General features: G+C 42.5%; 1 protein-coding gene across 1 annotated transcript in view; it reads right to left on the minus strand.

Annotated features, from left to right (window-relative positions):
- LOC106524605 (axin-2) overlaps positions 1-6,542 on the minus strand; it is a gene marked incomplete at its 5' end in the record, with an annotated part of 52,509 nt that extends 45,967 nt beyond the window's left edge. The window contains 1 exon segment of the mRNA XM_014018472.1: positions 6,421-6,542.
- Positions 6,543-7,073: the final 531 nt, after the last annotated feature.

Below are 7,073 nucleotides of genomic sequence, written 5' to 3' on the forward strand. Positions count from 1 at the left end.
CACACACACACACACACACACACACACACACACACACACAGACACACACACACAAATATCTGTGTTCTTCTGGAGCATGAAGCTCAGACTCTGTCCACATGTGTTCAGTGGATACACAAAACTTTAGTTTTTATGATAACACACATAAATAGCACTCTTTAAATCCAAATCAGAATCAGAATCAGTTTTATTGCCATTGTCAGTGAACATTCACAGACTAGGAACTTGCAGTTAAGAATACCCATTCTTTTTACACACACACAACAACCATGGGGGAGAAGGGATGATCAGGTCTTGCGCAACATGGTCGCGCTACCTTTTGCAGCTTGGAAATACAGATGAGTTAAAAAAAAGATGCTCAAATGAGGAGCTTCGTGCTCCTCCCCCCTCCATCTTCCAGACTGGTCAATTATAGTTTGATACGACAATATAGCTGTATAGAAATGCCGAATAAATTTTAGTTGGTAACTTCTGATCTTATTTATATGTCCCGTTACAAATATTGAGATGTAATAGTTTAGGAAAAAAGAAAACTGAACTTCGCTGCACCAGAAGAGACTAAATTCAACTCTAAGTACACAAAAAAAATTTAAGAGTTAAAAAAGTGGATTTTGCAGATACTGTATGTCCCCTTTAATAATCTGGAGTTTTTGCTCAAACCAAGGCAGTGTGAATTGTTACAGCGCCCCACACAGGTCTGGCATAGTTACTACAGCGTTTGGGTTGTTTCCTTTGTTTCTGTTTGGATGAAAACATTTCCAGAAACAGTTTTGTGTTTATAAGGAAAAATATTTTTTGTATCGGTGTTGCTACTGGGCGGTCTCTCAGTGAAGATCAGATTGGGGGCTTGTTTTTTTTTACCTTCTGCTTTTCAACTCTTGTGAGATGTTGATGGCAGAGGATGACTTCTCTCCTTTCTATGTTTAGCCCCGATTATCAAAAGCTGCCTTAGTGACAATGAGTCAGAGCTGAAGCTTTGGCTCAGGCTCTGCTCTCATCAGCTGTTTGTGGAGGAGTTGTGTTGTTTTTTTTTTAAACAGGAGCACACCTCTGCTTTGTTGTGGCCTTGGTCAGCCAGGAAAAGGCCAGCAGAGGACGTTTGAAACAAACAGATAAAGAGTTAATCTTCCTCCGTTTCCAAACTGATTTCCTCCACAGTTGCCRATTCAAGTACAAGGAAAGAAAACAAAAGAAGAAAAACTTGCTTCATCTCAGAGTCTTCCTCCATCTTCCTCCGTTTGTTTCATGTGGTTTCTGGAACAACAGTGTACTTTCWGAGTGTTGAGCCTTTGATGTTTCTGCATTCACCAAGCCGTCTTAAACCGGAGGAGAAAAGAGAGGGCGAGAAAGACACGGGAGATTCTGTGGTGTGCTTTTTTTTTCACCCATCTCTTCCTCTCTCTTTGGCAAAGCATCTGACATCTCGAGGCAAAAGACAAATTCGGTTTCGGCTGTTAAGTCGTCAGTCAAAGCTTCGCAAGACTTTTTTTTCTCCCTCTTTTGCTCTCTCTTTGGTTGTTTCTCTCCCTCGCGCTGCTTCATTTCCATGGATGTGGTATTGTGAGGGCCGCTTACATGCCTTTCAAACAATAACYGTTCACCCCCCACCCCCTCCACCARGGGTTTCCTCCCTGCCAGAACCCTCCTCATGCCAGCACATCCTTTAGAGAACCTTGAACCAACAACAAACCAAAGCGTTTTCACTGCAGTGGAAAAAAAAAACAGGCCTACGTGTAATTAAAGTACGTCTAATAGTGTTATGTGTTTCTCTGGGGGGAGGGGGGGGGCAGCTATTTCCAGATCAGAAAAGAACCTGAACAGAGGAGAAAAGAAGCAAACAGTGTTTGAGTATTATTATTCATCTTCTGTTACTTTTGTTGATATTTAAACTGAAATCTCACAACCTGGAGAAGAGAAGAACCAACCCTCAGGTGGGAGTATCCATCTCAMTATCCAGACTTCTGATACTAAGATAAGTATCGATATCAGATCAAGATCGATTCATTTGCACCACAGACTTTATTTGTCCCTGGGTTACTGGAAACAGAATCACTTTCAGTTTAAATAATGATGTGAGATGGATGCAGATGTGAGTAATCCTGAGCAGGACAAAGAAAAAGACCAAAACAAGAGAAAATGATGCTTCTCTGTCCCCCCCCCCCTTTTTTTGGGGGGGGGGGGTGTCAAAAACTGTTTTTATTAGTGGCAAAAATTATGCATGACATTTTATTGTAACACCTCATTGTTTGGTTCATAAAAAGGTTTGGAGCTCAATGGAAATCCTGCATTTAACTTTGTGGTTTGCCGGTTTTAATGTTTACATTTGWAGGCTATTCTTGCAAATATTTGTGGTTTTCACAGTTTAAAAAATAATTTTTCTACTCAYTTTTTTTCTGTGTGATTTTAGGTCTGCTGTGTTGATACTGTAGGTCATAAGTAAAATAAATCAGTCATGGGAGGCTGTGCTGAACAAAATGCCTCCAAACATGGCAGGTTAAACCATTTTAAAGGTGAAATATGAGGGTAAAATCAGCAGAGTTGTAAAGTAACTAAGGACAAATACTTTGTTACTGTACTTAAGTAGAATTTTTAGGTATCTGTACTTTACTTGAGTAATTATTTTTCAGCCTACTTTTTACTTCTACTTACATTTCCACACAATTATCTGTATTTTAGACTTTTACTCAAGTAATATTCCTAAAGGAGACTTTTACTTTTACCAAAGTAACTTTTTGGTAAGATATTTGTACTTTTACTCAAGTATCACTTTGTGGTACTATTCAACACTGAAAATCAGAAATACTCAAAAACATCCATCTTCATTCAAAGGGTTAATACAAAACAGTTTTATTTGTCAAAAATCTTTGTTCTGTTTTATCAGAATCGACTAACTAAAGGCAAAAATAAATTATTCAATGAACATGACAAGTATTGGTATCAYATCGATACTAAAACTCCTGCTTCTCAGAATATCAGCTGTTTAAATTCACTCAGTATTTTACTCAGAGCTTTCTGTCTGGATGCTAACTGTAAACGATGCAGCCAGTCCAAAGCAAACCTGAAGCTCCGTAAAACCAACACAGCTCCATGTCTTCTGTCCATCACCCTGACAACGAGGCGTCTAATCTGAACGTCTGTAAAACGTCAGCGGTCGGCGCCGCCACTGCRGCTCGCAGCGAGAGCGGGAGGAGAAAATGAAAGAGGCGATCAAACGGCAAGCATCAGAGCTGTCATTGGAGCCTGCAGAATGCAAAGTGTTATCATCTGAACCCGAGCCTCTGCCTCGCCGTCCTTCCCACGGGCAAAGTTAGCCTTTCAACTCGACACAAAAACACAACAATAACCACGCCGACAACAACTTCACAGGTGGTGGAGGAGCATTAGGGCAGCATGAGAATAATGTCTGGCTGCTGACGGTGGGATATGTTAAACATGCTGTCAATTATTTTCTATTTGCATCTTGACGTGTTCTGGTCAAACCTTGTAAATAACGGCATGTGACCTCGTGTTCTTTCTGAACGCACGTGCTGAGGAGAACTTTCAGCTACCACAACAAGTTTTAGCTGAAAATCTGCTAAAGTTGCTTCATTTATTTGTATTTGACAATGTGGCTTAGCTGTGGCGTCCATATTGGATGAGGTTAACAGTTGTAAAGGTGCAATCACAAACTTTAACACCCTTGTTTAGTTATAATTCGTCTCTTTCATGTTCTTTCTGCTGCACGTCTGCAGGCTTATTGTTGGTATTTTATTGTGCAGTGGAGTCCTTGTCATGAAAGACCGTCTAAATGACAACTCATTGTAGCCGTTGTCAGAGCAGGAAGCTTATGGCATCTTTGAAACGCTGAACACAGCGGCGCTATTGTCACAATAAAGAGGAGGTGTAAGGATGTGCGGAGAGAATACCCAGAAGCCTCTCTGTCAGAGAAGATGAAAGGGCCCCACCAAACCAAATCACTTTATCAGCCCAAACAGCCTCTCTTTTTGTCCGACGCCTCCCAGACGTCGGCTGCTGAGATGTCACACCGCTAATTGAGAGCCACAATAAGGACCTTGTTTGGACCGCTCCATCGATTGTGCATGGCGGCTGTAATCACCCAAATAATTTGGCTCCCTGAAACATCAAATGGCGGCGTGGAAGCTGCAGGAATTTGCATCGCAGCCTTTGATCTGGGGAAATTTCCACAAAGCAGGCTCTGGCTCTGCAAACGGTGTGAAGGTGACACCGCCCTGCCCTCCGCTCGGCTGCCTGCCTCTGCGGCTGCCGGCTCGCCCGCCTCTGCTGCTGGAAGTATTTTGGCTACAGAGGCYACAGAGAGACACAAATCATGCATTAAAGACAAATATCGCCCAGCMCCGGCCTCTGGCTTTGTTTGTCTTTTAGACAAAATGCAGACAGATGTTCCGGCCGCTGAGGAGTAACCGTCTTGTTGATGGTGGCAAACATYAAAAAAGGCTTTTAGCTGAGATATGGATCTTGTTTTTCACCGTCTAACTGACTCAAGAGTATTTTCCATCCACAAGAGAAGCTTCAAAATATGAGTTCCATCACTGAATTAAAGGCCCAGCATTCATTGAAGGGATGCATATCACCTGCCACCTCTCTGACTGAGACCATCTTCAGCTGCAGCTCAGTTGTTAAAGGGCCAATATCATGTGTTTCTCAGGCATACATTTAAATACCATACCATCATAAAGTATCTATGTCACCTTTAGTTGTTKTTAAAATGCTGTTTTTATGTTTAAATAGAAAATAAACTTATCTCCTCATCACTTCCTCTGCCAAACGCTTTGAAATTGGCCTCTGTCTCTTTAAGAACCGCCTTCCACTTATGTTTTGCTTATTTCTGTAGTGGTGGTGGTTGGTGGTGGTAGTGGGGGTGGGGGGGGGCTGCTGCCATGGCAGTTTACTTGGCATCTGAAAATGCATTTCATCAAACGTATTTTTAATCTGAAAAGATCTTATCTTAGTGAGAACTAATGTTGAGAGCTCAGCAGACAGTTAGGTTTCACTTTCATTTTGACCCAAGAGCCTGCAGGAGTCATGGGCGGGGTGTGTGGGGTGGGGGAGGGGTTGTGCTCTGCCATGAGGAAGTTCAGCTTAAAGACACGTCCCAGGGGCATTTCTGGTACCTAAAAGTGTTTCTGGTCCCCACCTGTTGTTTTGCTCCTCAGCATGGCTTCATAAAAATCCTGCAGGTTTTCTCAAACATGAATGAATGAGTCAAAGCAAGGCTTTGGTCATGTTTTTTAGGCGAGTATAACATTATAACATGATATAAAACTCAAAAAAGTTGATTTTACATAATTTGGCCCCTTTAAATCAATCTTTGTGTTTTTAAGGAATCTTGAAAAAAGCTCGACTTAAACGTTGATCTGTTGTTGGTTCTTCTAAGTTACAATTATTAGATTAAATCTGTGTTTTTACCAATAATCATGCTTGAAATGCTTTCAGCTGTAATGCAGGTAAACACAGATCAGATGATTGTCTCATGCGTGTTTGAAGGTCTCTGTAATGACCCAGTTGGTTCTGTTTGTGTCTCACCGGTCCCTCTGAGACCCCCAGCTCACCTTCTGTCTTTTTTGGTCCATCTGTGAAACCGTCCCCTGCACTCTGTGGGGAGCTGTTTGGAGTTTGAGGATTTTTTTAAATTCATGACATATTTTGTGACCTTTTAGGACATTTTCATTTCCTGTGGGCAGCAACATTAAAGCCTGCCTCCAGCATATTTTTCCTGTTACGCTCTCCCAATAGCATCTTTCAGCATTCAGATCAAGAATGTATCTCTCACATGTCATCTTGTTTATAACACAGATTTTAAGAAGAAAATGTAAACTTTGTGGTGATATTTTCAGCCTTCTCGCTCCTGATGTCTGATAACTACTGATAACTAGAACGTCGCTTCAAACGCGACTGCTCTATCAACTCTTAAAGCATTAAAAATGCTGCACCTCCTCCCCGCAGCAGATGAAATATGAAATAAATTGTCCATGCGCCTCATCTGCATTCCCTCTCTGCTTCCCACCAAGGAGGACCACTTGACCCTCATTTCCCATCAGTTTCAGTGAGCGACCCGGTCCTTTCCTCTCGTGTCTCAGTGGTCCGCTCTGTGAGATCTGAACGCTCCCTCATCCCCGCGCGCTGACGTCTAATCAACAGGAATTAACCCTGGCCTTTCTGCACGGGCCGCCCAGCTGGGAGATGATGGAGACATCACTGTGCCTTTTTTTATTTTAGCTTTTGTCATCTGGACTCTTCCCTAATGGTGTTCTGACAACGAATTGTGATTAACCAACACCCGGGTAGGAGACCCCCGATGCCTCTGTGCCAACTGGGTGGGCGTGATAAGACTTATTGAGACAGGGTTTTGTGTGGTGAAAGACTGTGTGAGGAAATGTGTGCCGCTGAGGTGAGACACACCTTGTTTTGGGTGTTTGAATTCCATTTCTTTCTCCTTGCAGCGAAGATAACGCGCCTTTGGGCCAATCCTTGGGCTGCGTCTTTGGTCTCGCTCCAATCTCGCTATCGGACCGTAGGCAGGCCTGGAAAACAAACAGGCACAAGATGCATCTATGCYCTCTTTGTTCCAGACAAAGGTATTTGCATAACAGAGTATTTCAGGCAGATGGAGTTTTGGAAACGGTGCTATAATCTTGAGCGGAATGATTCAAGTGTCAGTCAGTCTCCCTAGTGAAAGCAGGCTGCTTGAAGCCTTGGATGCAAAAATAGTATAAGAGATATAATATAGGACACCTCTGCTCTAACTCGCCAGCTGACCCTTGGCACTTTGAAGAAAAACGTCTACATCAAATGCTGAATTATCCATTCTAATGCCTGGAAACAATCTTTGGACAATGACACATCAATCAAACTTCGCCTGAACCGGGGGTGGTTGTTTATATAAACGCTGTCCATCTGGGGGAGAGATCTCAGCAACGTTACATCTCTCTATCTGTGGCAGAAAAAAGAAAAAAAAAGGAAGAAAGTTCATAGAAAAACTTAAAATTCAGCTTTTTTTCTCGTCTTTTTTCCCCCTCAAATCCCAGCGTGAATGTGTCGGCGAGCTCGTGGTA

This window comes from Austrofundulus limnaeus, unplaced genomic scaffold (genome assembly GCF_001266775.1).
Source record: "Austrofundulus limnaeus strain Quisiro unplaced genomic scaffold, Austrofundulus_limnaeus-1.0 Scaffold194, whole genome shotgun sequence".
Classification (NCBI taxonomy): domain Eukaryota; kingdom Metazoa; phylum Chordata; class Actinopteri; order Cyprinodontiformes; family Rivulidae; genus Austrofundulus; species Austrofundulus limnaeus.